This window comes from Chiloscyllium punctatum, chromosome 7, assembly GCF_047496795.1.
Source record: "Chiloscyllium punctatum isolate Juve2018m chromosome 7, sChiPun1.3, whole genome shotgun sequence".
In the NCBI taxonomy this organism is placed as follows: Eukaryota; Metazoa; Chordata; class Chondrichthyes; order Orectolobiformes; family Hemiscylliidae; genus Chiloscyllium; species Chiloscyllium punctatum.
Window position 1 is genome coordinate 34,366,424 of NC_092745.1, and position 23,736 is coordinate 34,390,159.

Here is a 23,736-nt window from a genome sequence, read left to right on the forward strand (position 1 = left end):
CACAGGTACAAATCTCTCTCCTTCCACCTTGAATCATTAGCTCCTTTCCATTTCTCTTCAATTCCACTGACTTGTGATTGAAGGGAAAATGCTGAAACCAGAGGAATGCTCAGTGTCTCCAACAATTTCTCATTTGATCGGCTCTTTCTGTGACAGTTCTGACTTCACTGTGTTTCTCTCTGACCCCTCAGGTATCAGTGGGGACATCACCATGAGCCAATCTCCCCCGGTGCTGTCAGTGGGACTGGGCCAGACCGCAACCATCACCTGTACGGCCAGTCAATCTGTTAGCAACTATGTTAGCTGGTACCAGCAACGAGACGGTCAGAAACCTTCTCTCCTGATCTATGCTGCAACAAGTCGATTCACAGGAGTCTCCGATCGATTCACCGGCAAGGGCTCAGGGACCAGTTTCACCCTGACAATCAGCAACGTTCAGAATGAGGATGTCGCTGACTATTACTGTTTTCAAGGTTACAGCATCCCTTGACACAGTGTTGCAGAGCCATACAAAAACCTCAATAGGCACAGTCCCACTGCCAGTACTGACACATCCAGTCACATATAAATGCAAATGAACAAACTAATCCATGCTGGATTGTCACTCTCCACTACACACTCCAGTCTCTGTGGTGTCCACCATTTACTGAAGGCCTCACGTTTCCCTCTTACACTCCATTGCCACACGTGAAGAACAGCTGCAAAACTTAACATTTGAAAAATACATTTGACAAACCGCCCTGGCCCAGCTGGACACAACCCAGAGAGACAGAGGCAGAAAGACACATGAATGAGGGAGAGAGAAAGAGAGTGAGAGGGAGAGTGTGAGAGTGAGTGAGAAAGGGAAGCAAAGAGCAGAGGTTTTTGTACAGCCTCTGCACTGGGAGCTCTCACTGTGGCATACGTTCGGTAAAGGAACCAAGCTCCGACTGAGTAAGTAAACCTCAATCCTCCGTTATGAATCCTGTCAATACTGAAATACACTTTCTAAAACATAAATGCTGAATTGTTGAAGGTGTTGGTGGGGAGCTGCAGTGAATGAAATGTTTGATTGAGGAGCACTGAGTCTGACAGGGTGTCCAGCTGTATTTCTGTAGTTCCATTGTCCGTTTAAGCAGCAAGATATAAGTCTGTTAGTTTTACTCACCGTGTGGAGGAGTTCTGTCCATTTGCAGCCTGTGGTCCCATTTCTGCAGCATGGAGTGAAATCAGCGAGTAGCCTCCTGCCAGTCTCAGTGTGACAGACACGGGCAGAGTTTGATGTGAGCTCTGGCTCCCTGTCCCAGTCTCTGATCTCACTGACCTCAGCAGCAGGAACAGCAGCAGCAGCAGCAACACAGTGAGACACCGAGCTCCCACCTCCCCCAGCTTTAACTCTGCTCAACCACACAATCACAGAATTGTTACAGTGCACAAGGAGGCCATTCCGCCAATCCTGTCCATACTGGCTCTCTGAATGAGCAATTCACAGAGTGTGATTCTCCTGCCTTCTCCCTGTCACCCTGCACATTGTTCCTTTTCGAACAACAGTCTCATTCAATTCAGAATGTTTCAATTGAAGCTGCCTCCACCCCACTCTCAGGCAGTGCATTCCACACCTTAACCACTCACTGGCTGAGAATGATTTTCCTCATCTCACTTTTGATTCCCTCACCAATTACTTTAAATCTGTGCCCTCTCCTTTTCAACCCTTTCATGAGTGGGAACATTTTTTCCCTATTTACGCTGGCCAGACACTTTCTGATTTTGAATTAAATAGACAATAGACAATAGACAATAGATGCAGGAGTAGGCCATTCAGCCCTTCGAGTCTGCACCGCCATTCAATATGATCATGGCTGATCATTCCTAATCAGTATCCTGTTCCAGCCTTATCTCCATACCCCTTGACTCCACTATCTTTAAGAGCTCTATCCAATTCTTTCTTAAATGAATCCAGAGACTGGGCCTCCACTGCCCTCTGGGGCAGAGCATTCCACACAGCCACCACTCTCTGGGTGAAGTAGTTTCTCCTCATCTCTGTCCTAAATGGTCTACCCCGTATTTTTAAGTTGTGTCCTCTGGTTCGGCACTCCCCCATCAACGGAAATATGTTCCCTCCTGCCAGAGTGTCCAGTCCTTTCATAATCCTCTACGTTTCAATCAGATCCCCTCTCAGTCTTCTAAACTCAAGGGTATACAAGCCCAGTCGCTTCAGTCTTTCCGTGTAAGGCAATCCTGCCATTCCAGGAATTGACCTCGTGAACCTACGCTGCACTCCCTCAATAGCCAGAATGTCTTTCCTCAAATTTGGAGACCAGAACTGTACACAGTACTCCAGGTGTGGTCTCACCAGGGCCCTGTACAGCTGCAGAAGCACCTCTTTGCTTCTATACTCAATTCCTCTTGTTATGAAGGCCAGCATGCTATTAGCCTTCTTCACGACCTGCTGTACCTGCATGCTTGCCTTCATTGACTGGTGGACAAGAACACCCAGATCTCTCTGAACAGCCCCTTTACCTAATTTGATACCATTGAGGTAGTAATCTGCCTTCCTGTTCTTGCCACCAAAGTGGATAACCAAACATTTATCCACATTAAACTGCATCTGCCATGCATCTGCCCACTCACCTAACTTGTCCAGGTCACCCTGTAATCTCCTAACATCCTCATCACATTTCACCCTACCACCTAGCTTTGTGTCATCAGCAAATTTGCTAATGTTATTGCTGATACCATCTTCTATATCATTTACATATATTGTAAAAAGCTGCGGTCCCAGCACGGATCCCTGCGGTACCCCATTGGTCACTGCCTGCCATTCTGAAATGGAGCCGTTAATCACTACCATTTGTTTCTCTATCCAATCTAGTACTTTGCCCCCAATCCCGTGCGCCCTAATTTTACTCACTAACCTCTTGTGTGGGACTTTATCAAAAGCTTTCTGAAAGTCCAGGTACAGTACATCCACTGGATCTCCCTCGTCCATCTTCCGAGTTACATCCTCAAAAAATTCAAGAAGATTAGTCAAGCATGATTTCCCCTTCATAAATCCATGCTGACTCTGTCCTATCCTGTTACTATTATCCAGATGTGCCGTAATTTCATCCTTTATAATAGACTCCAGCATCTTTCCCACCACTGAGGTCAGACTAACTGGTCTATAATTTCCTGCTTTCTCCCGCTCACCCTTCTTAAAAAGTGTCACAACATTAGTCGCCCTCCAATCCTCAGGAACCGACCCCGATTCTATTGAACTCTGGAAAATAATCACCAGCGCATCCACGATTTCCCGAGCCACCTCCTTCAGTACCCTGGGATGCAGGCCATCAGGTCCCGGAGACTTATCAACCTTCAGACCTAACAGTCTCTCCAACACCAAATCCTGGCAAATATAAATTCCCTTAAGTTCAGGTCCTTCAGCCACTGTTACCTCAGGGAGATTGCTTGTGTCTTCCCCAGTGAACACAGATCTGATGTACCCATTTAATTCCTCTGCCATTTCTTCGTTCCCAGTAATATATTCCCCTGCTTCTGTCTTCAAGGGCCCAATTTTTGTCCTAACCATTTTTTTGCCTTGGACATACCTAAAAAAGCTTTTACTATCCTCCTTTATATTCTTGGCCAGTTTACCTTCGTACCTCATTTTTTCTCTGCGTATTTCCTTCTTACTAATCCTCTGTTGTTCTTTAAAAGCTTCCCAGTCCTCAGTTTTCCCACTTATCTTCGCTAAGTTATACTTTTTCTCTTTTAACCTTATATGTTTCTTTACTTCCCTCGTCAGCCACGGCCACCCATGTCTCCTCCTGGGATGTTTCTTCCTTTTAGGAATGAACTGATCCTGCAACTTCTGCATTATACACAGAAATATCCGCCATTGTTCCTCCACGGTCTTCCCTGTTAAGGTATTGAACCATTGAACTCTGGCAGTTGCTCCCTCATAGCTCCATATTTCCCTTTATTCAACTGAAATATTGTCACTTCAGATTGTACCCACTCCCTCTCAAATTGCAGATTGAAGCTTATTGTATTATGGTCACTACTTCCCAATGGCTCCTTCACTTCGAGGTCACTGACCAATTCTGGTTCGTTACACAATACCAGATCCAGAATCGCCTTATCCCTGGTCGGCTCCAGCACCAGCTGCTCTAAAAATCCATCTCTGAGGCACTCCACAAAGTCTCTTTCTTGAGGCCCGATACCATCCTGATTCTCCCAGTCTACCTGCATGTTAAAATCCCCCATAACAACTGTAGTAACATCTTTGCGACAAAGCCAATTTCAGCTCCTGATTCAACTTACATCCGACATCCAGACTACTGTTTGGGGGCCTGTAGATGACTCCCATGAGGGTCTTTTTACCCTTAGTGTTTCTAAGCTCTATCCACACTGACTCTACATCCCCTACTCTAGGTCCCCCCGCGCAAGGGACTGAATATCCTCCCTTACCAACAAGGCCACCCCACCCCCTCTGCCCATCAGTCTGTCCTTACGATAGCACGTGTAGCCTTGAATATTCATTTCCCAGGCCCTGTCCCCATGAAGCCACGTCTCAGTTATCCCCACAATATCGTATCTGCCAATTTCCAAAAGAGCCTCAAGCTCATCCACCTTGTGTCTAATGCTTCGTGCATTCATATATAGAATTTTTGATTTGTTACTGCTCTCACCCTTCCCCTCAACCCTTATTTCACCCATCTTTACAGCATGATGCCTTTTCCAGTTTTCTGCCTCCTTGATACAGTTGTCTTTCTTGACTTCTCTTGTTCTAACTACCCCTTCAATTTCCTTTTTAAACATCCAGCTTGTCCCCTCCCCCCCACTACTTAGTTTAAATGTAGCGGTGTTGCAGCAGAAAACCTGCCTGCCAGAATGCCGATCCCTGATCTATTAAGGTGCAAGCCGTCTCTCTTGTAGAATTTATGGTTACCATAAAATATACCCCAGTGATCCAAGAACTTGAAACCTTGCTTCCTGCACCAGTTCCCCAACCACACGTTCAAGTCCATTATCTCCCGGTTTCTGGCCACACTAGCTCGAGGAACTGGAAGCAAACTGGAGATAACCACCTTGGACGTCCTGCTTTTTAGCCTTCTTCCTAGTTCTCCGAAGTCTCGCTGTAGTATGTTCCTCCTATTCTTCCCGACATCATTTGTGCCGACGTGTACCACCACCTCGGGCTCTTCACCCTCGTCCTTGAGGATGTCCTGCACTCTGTCCGCGATGTCTAGCACCAGGAAAGCAACACACCATCCTTAAATCCCGTCTGCTGCCACAAAAACCATGGTCAGTTCCTCTCATGATGGAGTCCCCTATTACCACGGCTCTGTGCGATGTCCGACTCTTCCGCTCTGCTTCTGCGGCAACTTTTGATGGACAAACATGGCCGCCTTGCGAACTGGCAGTGTCATCAGACTTTACTGTTTCCTAAAGCTTCAACTTGTTCCTGACAGGTACTTCTCCCGGCGTCTCTTGCACCTGTCTTCTCTCTGCCTACCTCATCGTCTGCACTCTTCTGCTCTCTTCTGGCATGATTGGTGTAATAACATCACTGAAGGTCTTGTCCAGAAAGATCTTGTTCTCTCGGATGAGCCTAAGGTCTTCGAGTTCTTTCGTCAAACAAATTTCCTCTCAGCCTTCACTTCTCCAAGGAAGACAGTCCAAATTTCTCCAAAGTTTGTTCATGACTGACTTTCCTCGTCCCTGAACCTTCCATGGAATTTTTTTACCCCATCTCCAAAATATTATAACTCAAACCCTCCAGTCTCGGTGACATCCTTGTCATCCTTTTTACACCCTTTCCAATATAATGACATCCTTCCAATAGCAGGGTGACTGGGAATGGGCCTGATCAATACCTTGGAGAGTCGGAACAACTCCCACATGTAATGCTCTGACCGATAGAAGCAATTGTACCAAATGCTTTCTTCACCACCCTATCTCCATGTGACACTAGTTTTAATCCTCTATGTGCCTCCACCCCTTGGTCTCCCTGTTTGACAACACTCCCCATGGCCCCACAGTTAACTGTGTTAGCCCTGGCCTGGTTTTTGTACCAAAATGCAACACCTTGCTATTATCTTAATGTGTAATGTAAATGTACTCTCAAATAGCCTTCTTCCCTGTCCATGAAACCACCAATGTTAGTGTCATCTGCAAACTCACAAACCATGCCTCCTATATTCTCATTCAATTTGTTTCTATAAATGACGAACAATGATGAACCCAGAAACAATCCTTTTGCCACATCGCTGGTCACAGGCTTCCAGTCTGAACAACAACCACTCTCTGTCTCCAACCATTCAGCCAATTTGGTATCAGTTATCTTGCCCTCCCTGGATCCAACTTGATCTAACTTACTAACCAGTTGTCCATGCAATACCTCGTCAAAGGTCTTGCTAAAGTCAATGTAGACAATGTCTACCACTCTGCCCTCAGCTATCTTCTTGGTCATGTCTTCAAAAAACTCAATCAAATTTGTGAGACATGATTTCCCACTGACAAAGCCTTGTGGACTATCCTTAATCAATCCTTGTCTTTCCAAATGCATTCAGATCCTGCCTGTCAAAATCGCCTCCAACAACTTACCACTATCAAACTCACCGGTCTATAATTCCCGGGGTAATCCTTGCAGACCTTCCTAAATATCAGCACAAAATTAGCCATGCTCCAGTCTTCCAGCACATCATCCGTGACTGTTGATGATACAAACATCTCACCAAGGGGTGTCAAAAGTCTCTTCCCAAGCTTCCCACAAAGTACTGGGATGGAACTGATCAGGTCCTGGGGATTTATCTACCTTTATGAGTTTAAAGAACAGATTACTGCACCTCTTCTTCTGTAATATGGACTTTTCTCAAGACATCAACATTTATTTCCGGAATTTTCTTCACTTCGATGTCCTTCGCAACCATAAATACTGCGGCAAAATATTAGATGGTAACTCATTCATATTCTGTTTTAAAATAAAATATGAAAATTCTAAGAGTGAGATATGTGGAGGTGATCCATGGGATATGATCCAGGGTCATGACTTTACTCTAGATTGTCCTTTGTCCTTTTCCACTGTCTCCCTAAACCTTGTGATACAATTATCACTCTTCCCTAAATGTCCTCCCACTGACACTTGATATGCTTGGGCTTCCTCATTCCCAAGATCCAGGTCTGGCAGAGCTTCCTTTCTGATTGGAATGGGAACACATGGCTGGAGAAAGTTCACCCGAGCACACTCTCCCAACTCTGGCCCCTCTCTGCCCTTCACACTGCTCTGATTTCATTCTATATTCTGATAATTAAAGTTACCCAAATGTGTGCTGTGAATTTCTTGCAGATTTCTTCCTCTACATCCTTCCCTCGAGTTGATGACCGACAGACTGCACTGAACAACCTGATTGCACCTTTCTTGTTCCTTATCTCAAACCAAATTGATTCTGCCCTTGACCCCTCTGGGACATCCTCTTTCTCCTGCTCTGCACAGATCTCAACCAATTCCACACCTTCTTCCCCTTTTCCTATCTTTATTGAAAACTTTGTATCCAGGAATATTTAATACCCAGTCCTGTCCTCATTTGAGCCTCATCTGTAAGAGCAACAACCCCAGATTTCCACTTGGTAATATGCTTCTGTAACTCCCCGATCTTACTCCCCATACTCCACGCAGGCACACAGTCAGTTGGATTTAGAAATTATCACTCTCTCCCTCACTGTGACCCGGCCAAATAAGTTACTATTCCTTACTTTAGAGTATCTATCTCTTCCATGATTCTGTTTTTCTTGGTGTTCCTCTTTGATATTTCCTCCTGGTTCCCACAGCCCCCCTTCCATATTCATTAACAGCCTCTCCAACAGCACCAGCAAATCACCCCACAAGGAGCTCAGTTCTGTTCAGGAGCAACCCATCTGGTCTATAGAGGTCACATCTCCCACAAAGTCATTCCAATGTCCCAAGAATCTCAAACGCTCCCTCCTGGACCACCTTTCCAGCCTCAGATACACACTGCCTTATCCTTCTGTTCCTATCCTCACTTGCATTGGCCACTGGGAGTAGTCCAGAGATTCACAATTTTGAGCTCCTGTTGCTAATTGCCTCCAGAGATCCCTAAATTCTGACTGCAGGACCACATCCCTTTTTTCCCTCTGTCACTGGGACCACAACTGCTGCCTGTTCCCCCTCTACCCTCAGGATGGGAGACAACACACCATCCTGGAATCCCATCTGCAGCTGCAGAAACACCTATCGATTGCCCTCACTCTTGAATCTCCTCTCACTATTGCTCTTCCAGTCTTCCTTGTGCCCCCCTGTACAGCTGAGTCCCCGTGGTGCCATGGACTTAGCTCCAGCTGCACTCCCAAGATGAACCATCATTCTCATCAGGATTCCAAACTGAATCCTGGTTGGACAGTGGGATGCAGTCAGGAGATTCCTGTACTAGTGGCCTAGTCCTGTTGGACTGTCTGCTGCTCCCCATTCCCTCTCTCCCTGCATACTCTGAGGCTGCAGAGTGACCACATCTAGAAATGCTCTCCATGGAGCTCTCAGCCTCAGGGACTCTCCGCACTGACACCAGCTGCTGCTCAAGCTCCAAAACCCAGAACTCCAACTGCTGTCACTGACCACACTTCCTGAACTCATGGTATTCCAGGAGATGGGAAGCATCCTGAAGTTCCCACATGGAACAGGGTGCACACTCTCACTACTCCCTGGTTATCCCTTGATAAAGGCCTGATAACAAACAGCTCCAGCTGGGCTCAAATCCTGGCCTTCCAGTGTTCTAGGGTTTTGCAGAGTCTGTTCAAAAGACAATATAATAACAGAGCAGAATTAGGCCATTCACCCCATCAAGTCTGCTGTGCCGTTTGGTCATGGCTGATGTGTTTCTCATGACCATTCTCTTGTCTTCTTCCCATTATGTTTGATCGCCTTCCCAATCAGGAACCTATCAATGTCCGTCCGAAACACACTCAATGCCTTCACCTCCACAGCATGAGTTCCACAGATTAACCACCCTCTGGCAGAAGAAATTCCTCCTCATCTCAGTCCTAATGGATTATCCCTAAATTCTGTGGCTGTGCCCTCTGGTCCATGTTTCTCTTACTGGTGGAAACATCTCATTCCTGCCCACTCTATTCAGGCCTCTCAGTATTCTGTAAGTTTCAATGTGATCTCCCCATGCCCTTCAGAACTCTATCAAGGACACATCCAGAGTCCTCAATCTCTCCTCAATAGACCAGGCTGTCACCCCCAGGGTCATTCTCATAAACCTCCTCTGGATCTTCCCCATTGCAAGCACATCCCTCCTTAGATACAGGTCCCAAAACTGTTCACAATATTCCAAATGCAGTCTGGCCAGAGTCTCATACAGCCTCAGCAGTACACACCTGCTCTTGTATTCTAACTCAGTTGAAATGAATGCTAACATTGCATTTGTCTTCCTAAATGCCAACTGAACGCACATATTAACCTGAAGTAAAATCTGAAAGAGGACTCCTAAGTCCTTTTATGTGTCAGAATTCCAAATTTCCCCATTTAGAAAACAGTTTGTGTCTCTATTCTTCCAACCTAAGGTCAAATAACCTCATACTTTCCCACTTTGTATTCCATCTGTCACTTCTTTGCCCATTCTCTGAGCCTTTCCAAGTCCTTCTGCAGCCTCCCTGCTTTCTCAACTCTCCCTGTCCCTCCCCTCCTCTTTGTGTCATCAGCAAATTTAGGAACAATGCCCTCAGTTCCTTTTTCCAGATCGTTAATATATAATTAATTGTTACATGAATAGCTGAGGTCCCAAAACTACCCTCTGCTGAACTGCATGAGGCACCAGCTGCCATCCTGCAAAAGACCCATTTTTTTCCACTCTCTATCCATGTCAGTACCGGGCCCCAAACCCCATGGGCTCTTATGTTGTTTAGCAGCCTCCTGTGTGGCAACTTGTCAAAGGCCTTCTGGAAACCCAAATAGATCATGTCCATTGGCTCTCCTTTGTCGAATTGACTCCTATTATTACATATAATTCCCAGCTTCTCTCTCGAACTGCAGGGTGAATTGTATCACATTATGGTCACTGCCCCCTCAGGGGTCACTCACCTTCAGCTCCCCAATCAGGGCTGCCTCATTACGTATCACCGAATCCGGAATTACCTGTTTCCTGGTGGGTCTACCACAAACTGTTCCAAAATAAAAGCATCTCGCAGACATTCCATGAATTCCTTTCCTTGAGATCCATTCCCAACCTGACTTTCCCAGTCCACCTGCATATTGTAGTCCCCATGATTATTGTAATAATCCCTTTCTTATGTGTGTTTTCTATCTCCTGATTTATTTTCTGCCCCACATCCCGACTACTGAGAGGAGACTTGTACATAATTCCCATCAAGTGCTTTGCTATTTTGTGGGTCCTTAAGTTGACTCACACAGATTCTATGCTTTCCAACTCCATATTTCCTCTTGCTGTCGATGTAATTACAGTTCTTCCTGACAGGGTAAACCTGCTCCTCCCACACACACACCCACCACCCTCACACATCTACCATCATTAGAAACATAGAAAATAGCTGCAGGAATAGGCCACTCAGCCCTTTGAGTTTGCACCATCGTTCAATGTGATCATGGCTGATGACGCAATCTATTATCCCATTCCCACTCCACCCCCATATCCCTTGATTCCACAGGTTCACAACATCGGAATAACTTAACCCTTAATCTTCGACTGTGACCCCTAGTTTTGGACTTTCCTAATATCAACAACATTCTTCCTGCATCAAGCCTGCCAAATCCCATCTTTGAGGTTCCTCTCATTCTTCTAAATCCCAGTGAGTACAAGCCCAGTTGATCCAGTCTTTCCTCATATGTCAGTCCTGCTGTACAGGGAATCAGTCTGGTGAACCTTCGCTAGACTCCCTCAATCGTAAGAATGTCCTTCCTCAGACTAGGAGACCAAACTTGCACATAATACTCAAGCTGAGGCCTTAATTCTGCAAGACCATCCTTACTCCAGTACACAAATCCTCTCACTGTGAAGGCCAGCATGCCATTAGCTTTCCTCACTGCCTGCTGCACCTGCATGCCCCCTTTCAGTTACTGTTCCACCATGACACCCAACTCTCATTGCACCTCACCTTTTCCTAAACTTTCACCATTCACTAATAATCTGACTTCCTGTTTTACCACCAAAGTGGATAATCTCACATATACCCAAATTATATTGCATTTGCCAAGTATTTGTCCACTCAGCCAGCCTGTCCAAGTCACTCTGCACCCTCTTAGTATCCTCTTCACAGCACACATTGCCACCCAGCTAAGTGTCATCTGCAAATTTGGAGGGATTGCATTCAATTCCTTTATCCATATCATTTATGTATATTGAGAACAGCTGGGGTCCCAGCACTGAACTCTGCGGTACCCCACTTATCACTGCCTGCCACTCTGAAAGGAACCCATTTATTCCAACTCTCTGCTTTCTATCTGCCAACAAATTCTCTCTCCATGTCAATACATTACGTCCAATACCATGAGGTTTAATTTTGCTCACTAATCTCTTGTATGGGACCTTGTCAAAAACCTTTTGAAAGTCCAGATCACAACATCCACTGGGTCCTGAGGGAGGGTCACTCAATCTGAAATGTTAACTTCAATTGCTGTCCACAGATGCCTCCAGATCTGCTGAAATTTTTCATCAATTTCTGTTGTCCACTGATTCAGCCTTGTCCATTCTCCACTGATCACATCCTCAAAACCTTCCAGAAGATGTGTCAGGCCTGATTTCCCTTTCGTAGATCCATGCTGACTTGGACCGATCCTGTCACTGCTTTCCAAATGCTAGGTTACTGTATCTTTAATAACTGACTCCAGCGTTTTCTTCATGTATAATTCCTCATTTCCACTCTCCCTCCTTTTATTAAAAAGTGGGGTTACATTGGATACTGTCCAGTCCATTGGAACTCTATCATAGTCGACAGAATGTTGGAAAATGATCAACAATGTGTCCACTATTTCTACACCCACTTTCTTAAATACTCTGACGAGTTGCTGGCTCCTGTGGACTTACAAGTTTTGATACGATCAATCTCCCCAAAACCATTTCCTGACTAACAAGGATTACCTTCAGTTCCTCCTTCACACTTGACCCTTTATCCCCTTGAATTTCCTTTCAATAGGATGTGCATCCCTGGATATTTAGTTCCCAGCCCTGATCCCCTTGCAGCCATGTCCCTGCGCTACAGGCTCATTTACCTTGTTTCATATACTCGATGCATCGATGTACAACACCCTCAGTCATGCATTGACTGCCTCCTTCTCATCGTTATCTCCTTTAGAAATTATGGAATCCCTCCAGTGTGTAAGCAGACTGACCCTCCAAAAAGCATCCCACCCACTCTACAATTCCCATGGATAATCCTCCAAACCTACACAGCTTTGTGACACTGAGGGAAACCCAAGTAGACACATGGAGAATGTGTCAATCCCACATAGACAGTCATTTGGAATTGAGTCTGTGTCTCCGGAGCTGTGAGACAGCAGTGCTAACCACTGATCCACCATTCCACCCTGCAGTGCCTCAAGTTCGATTCTTGATCCTTTCCATACTCTCGATCCTATTACTTGGTCTCGATACTTTAATAACTTCTCCTGAGCTCCTACCTTCTTTAGTTAGTTTAAACTCCTCGCAAACTTGATTTCCCTTGGTTTATGTGGTACCACTTTGTCTACATTATTCCGAAGAGACAAAACCTTTAAGCTTGTTCTATATTGAGCTTCCCTGCACTTTTAAGTTCCCTCAGTACAATATGACATTCACAATACTCTGTCCCTTTCCTTTTATTTTCTGGTAACAATCAATCCCATCACTAACCAGTATCCCTCCCTTCTCCTTTAACTTTCATTTCCTCATTTTCCATCCAACTGTTCTCGTTACTTTCTCTTTGAATCATGTTCAGGCTGATACTTATTCCTGAATAAACATCACTCAAAAATGTTCCTTGGTTCATTGTTGCTTGTGGGATCTTGTTTACAATCTGGTTTGCACATTTTCTACATTACAACAGTGACCACATTTCAAACAAGTCCCACACTGTCTGCAAATGTCTTTGGGACAGCATGGATCTTTCTTTTCTTTGGATGAACTGGGAGTCTTTCAGATGTGAAAGATGCTGTTCCAATAGTGCACAGTTCTCCTCCTGAACTACAGTTACTGCTATATATGTCCCTCTCTTTTGTGAAAACAGACCGGACGTTTTCATGAGGAACCATTTGTCCATCTTCCACCACCGCACACAAGTTCCCTTCCTGCTCTCGAATGGGCCTCATACATTCCTTCATTCTCTTTTTGTTCTTTCTGTGATTATAAAACATCACTGGGATTTCCTTGACTTCATCTGGACACATTTCATCTTGTCAGCTCTTTGCTTTCCTCAGGTCCTGGTAAATTTCACCCCTGCATTTTGTTTTTCAGCCCACTTTTACACAATCCCTGCCCACTTTAGTAAAATGGTTTTGTTCCCAAATGAAAACTTTCACACTTGCTCCATGGTTCTCCAGATCCATCCCGACTCTCAGTCTCACTGAGTCCTGATCACTGTCACTGAAATGCTCCCCCATTGATAGCCCTTCCAGCTTCCCACATTCATTCCCTAAAGAATGATCCAAAGCTGTCCCTTCTCTTTCACCATCACCGTCTCAGGGACAATTAGGGATGGGCAATAAATGCTTGCCCTGCCAGTGACACTCACATCCCAAGAAGCAATTTTAAAAGGCCCTGTCCTTATATGGGGTTTGTTAGGTATTGAAGACAAATGTTCAAATGGATTGTTTTGCCAGTGAATGTCAGAATTGAAATCCCTTTGAATGGCAGGGATTAAAATTGTTTGTCTTGTCTTTCAGGCCGTGAAAACTCTCAGCCCAAACTGACCCTCCTGCCCCCCTCCCCAGAGCAGGTCAATGGCAAGGGCACTGCCACTCTGGTGTGCCTTGCCAATCACTTCTATCCCGATGAGCTGGAGGTGCAGTGGAAGAAGGATGGTACAGTCATTTCAGACGGGGTTCAGACCAGCAACTACCTGCGAGCTTCAGACAGCACCTACAGTGTCAGCAGCCTGCTGACCCTCTCTGGGTCTGACTGGGAGTCCAACGCTCGCTTCTCCTGTGCCCTCACCCACGTGACCCTCCCCTCTCCCCTCAGCAAGAGCATCAGGAGATCAGAATGTGTGTAGAATGTTGGAGACAGTCCACAGAGGAGACACAACTTTAAATGGAACAGGCTGAGCTGGCAGGACAAAGGTCATTGTCAGCACTGAATTTCAACTCTCTTCCTTCTTGGGATTGGCTCGGTGACATTTCTGAGGTTCATGCGTTAAGGCAGGTCATTGGGATCATCAAAAGGAAGCTTTACTCTGCATCAAACCCCGTTCTGACGCTGTCCTGGGAGCGTTTTATGGAGACAGTAATGACTTGTGATGCCAAGTGAAACCTCTCAAAGATGGTGAAGACTGTGAGCTGTACAAAAACCATGTGAACCTCTGAAATCTCTGCTTCAGTAAACCAGATCTCCTTCCTGCTCAGCCGTCAGTTCGAATTTAAGCTTCTGTCACTACTTAAAGGGACAGGATTCGCAGGTTATTGAGAAAATCTCCACAAGTGTTTTTCTTAAGCTCCATTGTGGCTGTGATTTTGAGCAGCTTCCTCTGTCTGGGCTGTTAATTGCAATCTTTTTTTCTGTCAATGTAAATCTGGAAAAGGGATTAAAGATCAAGAAGATTCAGTCTCTGTCTCGTGTGTGCTTTGGAAATGGCCAGAGCTACTGGGAACCCTGCATTGATAAATATGATCAGCAGCATCTTGTTACTCAGAAGAAAAATTTCTAAGAAATTGGGAAATAAATATTCCTTAAATTAGACTTGGGTTTTCTTTACTCTTAAAGTGCGATTGAATGGTCCCGTGTGTCCCTGGAGTAAGATTGAGAATGTTAAGTCTGGGGAGTCTGGGAGTCACGGCTGGGGAGGGCAGTCAATGATAAACTGGTTCCACTTTCTGCTGTCATATTCTGTAACCCCTGGGCCATCTCAGTGAGAGTCATCCAGGGCTCAGGGTGGATTCCAGAGCAGATCATTGAACTGACTGTTGTGTTCCTATTCCTGATGAAGGGCTTTTGCCTGAAACGTCGATTTCGCTGCTTGTTGGATGCTGCCTGAACTGCTGTGCTCTTCCAGCACCACTAATCCAGTATTTGGTTTTCAGCATCTGCAGTCATTGTTTTTACCTTGTTGTGTTCCTAAGTCCACATGTGACTCCAATAATCTCACTCTAGGTCTTTAGTATCAGTGGGAACCAATGGGGCTGAAATCTTATCCAAACAGACCCTCACACAGCGGGGAGGATGCTGGTGGCTCAGAAACCCCTTGGATTCAGTCCCAGATTCCACTGTGGCTCTTTCATTCAAACACAACATTAACACACTGACACCACATTCAGAGGGCAATCCTGAGATGGGGCAAGTTTGGTTCTTGATTCCAATGTGAGGACATGGGGGCTGGGTGTGAAATGTCCAGTCTGAAACTGGTGGGGGTACTTTATAATGAAGAATAGAAACTGATGTCAGAATAAAGTCAGGTGTTGATGGGAGTGAGGAATATCTCAGTGATCTGTCTCCAGAATCCACAGACTGCACACATCCTTCTGTCAGACCCTGAAGACAGAGAAACTGCTCCTTGACATCCAATATTTCACTATCTTTCCCAGAAAAGGTGAAATATTCTCTGCCTCAGTGATTCCCTGGAACAGGACATTTTAAAAAGGGCTGTGGGAAGGGAAATGTTGCCTCTCAATGAAAGAGCCAATGGAAGGATGTGGAGCTGACACTGTGAAATATCAGGGCATAGAGAATGACACCAGAAGCAATTCAATGTTGTCGCTGTCTCCTTTGCAATTGCTAAACTGGTAACAATTACTTTATGCTCACAATTTGCTCTCTCGAATTTCATCCACGTGCCTTTCTTACTTTGCTTTTTTCGACTTCAGTCTGTGGGTAGTTCCATCAAAACCCAATCTCCACTCACTCATCCTGGCCCCTGAAGAGATGAGAGACAAACTGCAAATGCTGGAATGAAAGGTTGACAAGCAGGAGGCTGGGAGAACACAGCAAAACTGGCAGCACCAGGAGGTGGAGAAATCGACGTTTTGTGTGTCAACCTTCTTCTGGAAGTTGGGAGGGCGGGTGTTGGGGGAGCTGCGGATAAAGGGAGTGGCCGGGGAAGGGTGGTTCGGTGGGGATAGGTGGAGACAGGTCGAGGGTAGGACATGTTTGGTCGAAGGGTGAGAGAATTCTGAATTCATCTCTCCCATCGACCAATCAGGTCATACTCTCTATTTTTCTCAACCTATCCCCACCTCACCACCTCGCTCCCACCCACCCCTTTATCTGCAACTCCCCTGACACCTACCCCCCCCACCCCCACCTTTCCTGAAGAGATTAGACGAGGTTATTTCATTGAATCAAATCATCGAGCCCATCAATCCTGAAAACAGATTCCAACATTGAAGTCATATTTCCTGGTTGCACATGTAAAGTGTCTTTCAGGCTGAAAGAAGGAAGCTTTCGATTGAGAAATGAGTGAGCTTAACCCAGATCCTGAACAACAGCACAACAGAATGGAGTGATATAAATCAGAAACAGTATAAATACAGGGCAGTTTATATACTGCAGCTCGCACTGAGTGCAGCCAGCACAGAGGGGAGTGCTGGGAGGTTTATGGAGTGGGTGGAAGGAAGGTGTGAGAGGACACCGGAATTATGGAATTAGGAGGTGGGATGAACAGGAATAAGGGTTTCTGCGGTCAAGGGGCTGACGTAGTGATGGAGGGGATGTGGGGTTTGAAGCTCAGATACTGGAGGGTGCCGTGGTAAGGAAGCCCATGTTTACTGGTCTCTATTGGAAGATCCAGTGGTAACAGGATGCATGTCTACTGGTCTCCATTGTAAGGTCCAGGGCAAAGAAGGCCCTAGTTTACTGGCCTCTACTGAAGTGTCTTGTGAGATGGTGACCCATGTTTATTGGAGTCTATTGGAGCATCCAGTGGGCTGGGGGCCTGCGATTACTGGTGTCTGTTGAAGGGCCCAGTGTAATGCCTGGTCAATGTGGGAAATGGGGACTTAGTCCTGGAGAAGACATGCTTCTGGGGACAAGGGTTAACATCCATTAGTGGGCCAGTGCAGAGGGAAATTTGCCCTGCAATTAACTGTCACCACTTGGGATACTGTGAGAAAGAGAGGGAAGAGAGACAGAATGAGAGTTGGAGGGAGAGTGTGTGTTTGTGTGTGAGAGAGGGAGAGAGGGTGGTGTGTCTGCAATAGTGTGAGATGTGTGGAGGGAGTGAGAGAGATGCAAACCTGGAAGTAGAGATGGTGAGGTTGAAAGATATGGGGAGAGAGAGAGAGTGGGAGACAGCGTGACTGAGAGGGACGGAGAGAGAGACAGAAAGAGACCAGGAGATGTGAGACCAAGGGTGAAGGGAATCAAGAGAGAGACGGTAGGGTTGAAAGTGTGTGTGTGTTTGTGTGTGCGTGTGTGTGTGTGTGTGTGTGTGTGAGAGAGAGAGAGAGAGGGAGGATGGGAGAGATTAACAGTGCCAAAGAGAGAGATAGAGAGAAAGAATTGGCAGATGTGAGACAGAATGGGAAGAGAGGGAATGATAAAGAGAGAAAGTGATAAAAAGAGAGAGACAGCATCTGGTCACCAAATTGTGGGAAGGAAATGATTGGACTCGGGAAGGTGCAGAGATTTCCCAGGATGCTGTCTGAGCTGTAGGATCTGAGTGATGAGGAAAGATTGGAAAGACTGGGGTTGTTTTCCATTATTACATGCAACATGTAATTTTGAATGTATCAATACAGGAGGTGGTGCTGTGTGTATTGAGGTTTTTATACGGCTCTGTATCACTGGGAAGGTCTGGTGTAACGCTGCATACAATAATAGTCAGCGACATCCTCATTCTGAACGTTGCTGATTGTCAGGGTGAAACTGGTCCCTGATCCACTGCCGGTGAATCACTTGGAGACTCCTGTGAATCGAGTTGTTGCACCATAGATCAGGAGAAAGGATTTCTGACCTTCTCACTGCTGGTACCAAGCAAGGTAGCTGCTAATGTCTTCGCGGGCCGTACAGGTGATGGTTGCGGTCTGGCCCAGTTCCACTGACAGCGCCGGGGGAGACTGGCTCATGGTGATGTCCCCATTGATACCTGAGGGGTCAGAGAGAAACACAGTGAAGTCAGAACTGTCACAGAAAGAGCCTGTCAAATGAGAGATTGTTGGAGACACTGAGCATTCCTCTGGTTTCAGCATTTTCCCTTCAATCACAAGTCAGTGGAATTGGAGTGAAATGGAGAGCAGCTAAAGATTCAAGGTGGAAGGAGAGAGATTTGTACCTGTGATGCAGAATGGGGACAGTAATGGTGAGGCTTGAATTCATCTCTTTGAAAGATTGGACCGTCGCCCAGAAACAGAGCCTTGAAATGGGTGAACCTGGTTTGTCTGACTGAAGGGTGGAGTGTCCTTCGGATTAGCAGTGGGACCAGCAAAAAAATATTATCCGCAAAGATCTAACAAAGCGTGCCACCAAAACGCAAAGATCAGTATTTGAAGCTCCACGTCGCCATCTCCATCCTTGCTTGTTGCTCTTCCCGAATTGTGCTGCAGAGGGCAATGGTGAGCCATGAGTTTCTCGAAGAGGATCTGACAGAGGGACAAAGTCATATCCTCGGCCTGAGCACAACTGCCTGACCTGCTGTGCTTTTCTAGTGCCACACTTTTCGACTCCGAGTAAACTATCCCTCAGGAGAATGAGCTGTGACACAAAAAGAAACGTGGGAGTGCTGGAAAGGCACCGCCAGCCTGGTCAGCCTCCAGAGCGGCAGAAACAGATTTGATGAATGAGCTGATATCCTTCTGAACTGAGATGCAGACTCAGGCTTTCAGAGCCACACAGTTTACATTGTTACTGAATGTGGCTCCATGGGCAATGCTCCTGCCTCATCGTCAAAATGGTCATTGGATTGAAACCCACCTCAGAAATTAGAGCACAGAATCCAGGCTGAGACTGTGGTGCACTGCTGAGAGTTGCACAGTCTCTGGCACCATCATTTGAGGCTCCACCACCACCACTCCCCGACTACCCCCACCCCCACTTCAGGAGGATCGACAAGATCCCATTCTGAAAGATTCCCTCGGGTATCCTGCTCACTATTCAACTTGTGCCAACAAAACAGATGTGTTCCGTCATTCGTTTACTATCTGTGGGACCTCACCATCTTGTCCGTGAACGTGACTGCTCTGTGCTCACAGCTTTGAATATTCTGAAATGATTAAAAGAAAACTGCACCAAAAAGAGTTCTTTGCTCATTATCGTGGAAAAGGGGAGCAATGAGCAAGTGAAAACCCACACAATGCAAACACTGAAGCTGCAGCGAAAAGGCTTTTTGCACCAATGCTTCTTGGGCATTTCCTTCCAATGTCCGAGATGGTTATCAGGCCGGGGCAGAGTCTGACAGATCACATGGAATCCTTCAGGCAAGGTACACAAGGGCACAGTCCAGGCTTGCTGCAAACCTTGAAGGGCTGGGAGATTCTCTGTGGCAGTTTCGCGTGCACATCCTCCATGGAATTATCACAGACTTTACTGAAATGGAATGAACTCAGAGAGGAGAAGGAAATGGGAAGAATTAACCAGACAAGGGTGAGCATCAAAAGAGGTGGGAGTGTGTGGAAGATTCAGTACCATTAAAATTCGCAATTGGGTTTCACAAGGAAAACTCAAATCGTTACTAGGATATAACAGGGAGAATACTCGCTGACATAAACAGGCTGAGTGTCAGAGATCCTGAGCCTTTGGTGCCTGACTCTCTATGAGGCATTACAGTTAAGGACTGTTCATGTGTCAATAAAGGGAGACTTGGTGACATGGGGTTGCGTCATGATTAATGACTGGAGAGGTACAGATTAAAGAGAAATGGCTGAATGTTAAGAGGGGACATAAGGAAACACATTTTCACCCTGAGGGTGGTGGCAGTCTGGGACTCACTGTCTGTAAGGGTGGTTGAGGCAGAAGGTCTCCCATAACGTTGAAGTATTTCGATGTGCAGCTGTGATGCCAAGGCATACAGGGCTACGGGCCAAGTGCTGGAACATGGAATTAGAATAGTGAGGTGGTTGTTTGACTGGCTTTGGCTCATTGGGCCAAATAGCCTTGTTCTTGTAGACCTGTTGTGGATGTCTGAATCTGCCAGGACTCCAGCAATGCGGCTGACCCTTACCTGCCATTTGAAAGGCTGAGCAAGCCACTCAGTTTCAGGGCAGTTCGGGATGGGGAACAAACGCTGGTCTTACCAGTGACACCCAAAACCCAGGAAAGAGTAAACAGCCTCAATGGTAACACAATCACCTGAACTTTCAGGTTTCAAGCCCCACTCCAGAGACTGGAGCACTATCCTGAGGCTGGCAAAGGCAAAGATGCCATCTGCTGGATGATTGGTTAAACCACTGCCTTCTCAGGTCAATGTGAATGTAAGGGTTTTACGATCATCTCAGACAAAATCGCCCCCAGTGTGCTGACCAATACTTCTCTTCTAATCAATGGCATTAAAACAGATACAGAAACAAAATACTGCAAATCTCAAATAGAAGTGCGATGCTGCAGAAAGGGAACAGGTGCAGCCTCTGTGGGTAGAGGAGGAGTTAACTTTTTGGGGTTCACTGATGTTTTATCAAAAAAAAGCAGCATTTTATTTTATTCCATTTTAAGTTTTTTTATGTTATTTTATTTAAATTTTGTTTATCAAATTTTAGCCTGCCTGATTGGCACCACTTCCACACACATCCATTCCCACCACACCAACACTCAGTAACATCTGTGTGTACTATTTGCAAGATGCACTGCAATAAATTCATCAAAAGTTCTGAGACAACACATTCTACTCCCATGATTACTTGAATCAAGATGGACAAGGGCAGCAGATACAATGGGAACATCACCCCAGCAAGTTCCCTCTAATCTATTCACCAGTTTGATTGGAAATATCATCACTGGGTCAGAATTCTGGAATTCCCTTCCTAAGGACATTGTGGGTTTACCTACAATTATTCCTGGACATTGGTGTGATCCCATCTGAAATACTGTATTGTGTTTAGTTTTGGCCTCCTTATTGAAGGAAGAATATAAATGCATTGGAGGTGGTTTAGAGGGGTTTTACCCAATTGATCACTGGAATGAGGGGGCTGTGTGATGTGGAAAGATTGGAAAGGCTGTCCTTGTTCTCACTGGGGTTTACAAGAGTGAGGGGTTTTCCTGTCCCACAGTATTCTCCAACTCCCTATCTGCCTCCCTTATGGGTCATACCCTCCTGCCCCTTACTACATGTGAATTGAACTGTGCAGTCCTGAGGCCTATAACTTCCTTCTGGAACTAAGTTTCCAGGTATCTCTGGCACTCCCTGATATATTACTGCTTTTTCAATTCAGCATTCATTCCAAACTCCCTGAGTGGGAGTTCCTGTCGGTTTTTACATTCATTGCAGGTATATTTACCCTGAATCATTTCAATGCAATAAAGAAATGTTGATCTCACTTACAAATAAAAAATATCCATTCTTTCATTAAAGCAGTAATTGTCTTCAGTCTGTTTTGAAGTTTCAGTACTTACCATTTATTAACCTTCCCTAATGGACATGTCCTGAAGCAGTCTACTTAAACAGCCCCTCAAACTAAACAAATCCCAGATTCCTATTTTCTTGTTTATCATTTTGTTTCAATCAAACCAAGTGCATGTGCAGGCTCCCAGCAGCTGAAGTGACAGTTCCAAATCAGTTTGAAAAAGCAAAGGTCGACTCCTTCCCCGAGTTCACCGAACTCCCACACTGACCAAACCTCCCAGCATTCCCCTTTGTGCTGGTTGCACTCAGTGCGAGCTGCAGTATATAGGCTGCCCTGTATTTATACTGTTTCTGATTTATATCACTCCATTCTGTTGTGCTGTTGTTCAGGATCTGGGTTAAGCTCACTCATTTCTCAATCGAAAGCTTCCTTCTTTCAGCCTGAAACAGATTTTACATTTGCAACCAGGAAAAATGTCTTCAATGTTGGAATCTGTTCTCAGGATTGATGGGCTCGATGATTTGATTCAGTGAAATAACCTCGTCTAATCTCTTCAGGGGTCGACATTTCAGATGTAACGCTTCTTCCGGAAGGGGCGGATTGCAGTTAAAGGGGTGGGTTGGAGCAAGGTGGTGAGGTGGGGATAGGTTGAGAAAGATAGAGAGTATGACCTGATTGGTCGATAGTAGAGATGTATCCAGAATCATCCCTCCCCTCGACCAACCAGGTCCTATCCTCTACCTGTCTCGATCTATCCCCACCTGACCACCCTGCCCCCGCCACTCCCTTTATCTGCAGCTCCCCAACACCCACCCACCCCACTTCCTGGAGAAAGGTTATACCCAGAACGTCGACTTCTCTTCCTCCTGATGCTGCCTGGGTGTGCTGTGTTCTCCCAGCCTCCAGTTTGTCAACCTTGGATTCCAGCATTTGCAGTTTTGTATTTGTCTCTAATCTCTTCAGGAGCCAGGATGAGTGTGAGGAGAATGGGTTTTGATGGAACTACCCACAGACTGAAGTCAAAAGAAGCAAAGCAAGAAAGGCACATGGATCGATTACAAGGGGGCAAATTGTGAGCAAAAAGTAATTGTTACCAGTTTAGCAATTGCAAAGGAGAGAGCGACAACATTGAATTGCTTCTGGTGTCATCCTCTGTGCCCTTATATTTCACAGAGCAGCTCCACATCCTTCCATTGGCTTTGTCATTGGGATTCAACAGTTCCCTTCCCACAGCCCTTTTTAAAATGTCCTGTCCCAGAGAGGCAGAGAATACTTCGCCATTTCTGGGAAAGATAGAGAAATATAGGATGTCGAGGAGCTGATTTCAGCCTTCAGGGTCTGACAGAAGGATGTGTACCATCTGTGGATTCTGGAGACAGATCACTGAGATATTCCTCACTCCCATCAACACCTGACTTTATTTTCTACAATAGTTTCTATTCTTCATTATAAAGTACCCCCACCAGTTTCAGACTGGACATTTCACACCCAGCCCCCATTTCCTCACATTGGAATCAAGAGTCAAACTTGCCCCATCTCAGGATTGCTCTCTGAATGTGGTGTCAGTGTGTTAATGTTGTGTTTGAATGAAAGAGCCACGGTGGAATCTGGGACTGAATCCAAAGGGTTTCTGAGCCACCAGCAGCCTCCCCATTGTGTGAGGGTCTGTTTGGATAAGATTTCAGTCCCATGGGTTCCCACTGATATAAGAGCCATGGACTGAGATTGCTGGAGCCACATGTGGACTGAGGAACACAACAGTCAGGACAATGAGCTGCTCTGGAATCCACCCTGAGCCCTGGATGATCCTCATTGAGATGGATCAGGGGCTACAGAATATGACTGCAGAAGGACCATCATTGGCCGTGACTCCCAGATGCCCCCGGACTGAGCATTCTCAATCTGACCCGATGGACACACAGGGCAATTCCATCCCATTTGACGAGGAAAGAAAACCCAGGTCTAATTTATGGAATATTTATTTTACAAACCCTGTAGAATTGTTATTCTGAGTAACAAGAATCTGTTGGTCATATTCATAAATACAGGGTTCCCAATGGCACTGCCTCACAAACAGTTGAGTTGAATTTCTTGGCCTGCGATCTTGCTGTGCCTAAGGGATGGGT

At 45.8% G+C, this 23,736-nt stretch overlaps 1 long non-coding RNA gene across 1 annotated transcript; it reads left to right on the plus strand.

The window, feature by feature from the left end:
• The first annotated feature begins 899 nt into the window (after nucleotides 1-899).
• LOC140479576 (uncharacterized) lies at nucleotides 900-14,730 on the plus strand. The gene is made up of 2 exons (XR_011961079.1): nucleotides 900-933; nucleotides 13,853-14,730. It is a non-coding gene; the product is annotated as an uncharacterized lncRNA (long non-coding RNA).
• The last annotated feature ends 9,006 nt before the right edge of the window (nucleotides 14,731-23,736 follow it).